Here is a 1,446-nt window from a genome sequence, read left to right as displayed (position 1 = left end):
TTCACGGCGCCGAGGTACATGCGGACGGCTCATAATGTCGTCTTATGCTATCGCAGGGATGGCAAGTTGAGGAGAAGGAACAAGGAAAAGTGGGAGAAGAGTGAAAGGGGGGCAGCAATTCTAGTTTGATGCCTGCTTGTGAATGGGAAGGCGGGGTTTTGGCGACATTGATCCCAGAAACCCGCCCTCTCACTGTATTCATGAGGATCTAGGATCTGATAGATCGTATTCCGCTGTTTTGGACACAGCTGAATCGATTGGTCTGATTTGTTTTTGAATTCCACCACATGTTTTGGCACAACCGCATTCAGAAGAGATGAGAAGGGCCATTGTGTGGACCGAGAGTGCATAATTATTATAATTTCGATTATTATTACGTAACAAACAAGGTGGCCAAATGATTAGGGGCACTGGCCAAGAATTAGGGCCACCTACCTTTACTTTGAAGTAATGCGTGTGATGCCGTCCAACGCAATTTCGTTTCTCGTCAGCCGGAGCCCCCCGAAAAATCCTTGCGAGGCTCTTGGCTAAGCATCAGGTCCACCCGCCCATCATGGCATGGTGCGGCTCGAACACGTTGTGCCTTCGCGTGGTCGTGGTACCTCTGGCAGCTCTCAGAGTCGCGATCAGGGGAATAGGTCCTGCGCAGTCATCCGCTCCGAGACGTCTGGCCCTGGCCCCGTCTCATTTTTGCCCCTGGTGTTGCGTCCATGACTCAGCTCGCCTGGTATGCCGTGTTGTAGCGCATTTGTATTCGTTTAAATATCATTGGTGCGCTACTGCCAACAGTGGACGAAGCATGATGGAATCGCTACGGGAAATACCTGTCACTGTAAGTCCAGTTATGCTTGTGACCACGTCTTTCCAAAACTTGCACGGACGTTTATAGTTTCGCCTAAAATTTCCGCAACATTTTAGCAATGGTTTGCCGATTCTTTTCGGTTTTGTGGAAAAGTGGCTCAGTTGGAAGATATCATTACAGCTAATCGAGCTGGTTACAAATTGCTTACGTATGGAAAAGGTCCTCGAGGTGATGATCTGGTGCTCGCACCAGCTGTCCAGAATTGAAGGTCTTTGTGCTCGTGCGAGCACAAAGACCTTCAATTCTGGACTTCGAAAGCGCGTGAGTCTCTCTTGGATTATCTGAGTGAAGTGGATGGGCCGGTAACACCCACAGAAACGGCGGCGTATTTGGAAGACAAGTAGTGGTGGGGCACGGACGTTGAGGCTCTTTTCTTTCCCCCGGAAGACAAAGACAATTCACTGGAAGCGCATCCAAGTACACAAACAAACAGTTAGGTGGTATAGAATCGTTTGGAGCTGGTACAGTGGAAACAGCGGTCTCGTTAGGGCTTTGCTGATACTCTCGCACGCATAAACATAATACACAATCCCAACACACAGTCCCCACAACCAACCACTCCCAGACCCCACCCCCTACGCCGG

Source organism: Chondrus crispus, genomic scaffold, assembly GCF_000350225.1.
Source record: "Chondrus crispus Stackhouse genomic scaffold, scaffold_280, whole genome shotgun sequence".
NCBI lineage: Eukaryota > Rhodophyta > Florideophyceae > Gigartinales > Gigartinaceae > Chondrus > Chondrus crispus.
Note: the sequence above shows the minus strand (reverse complement) of the source record.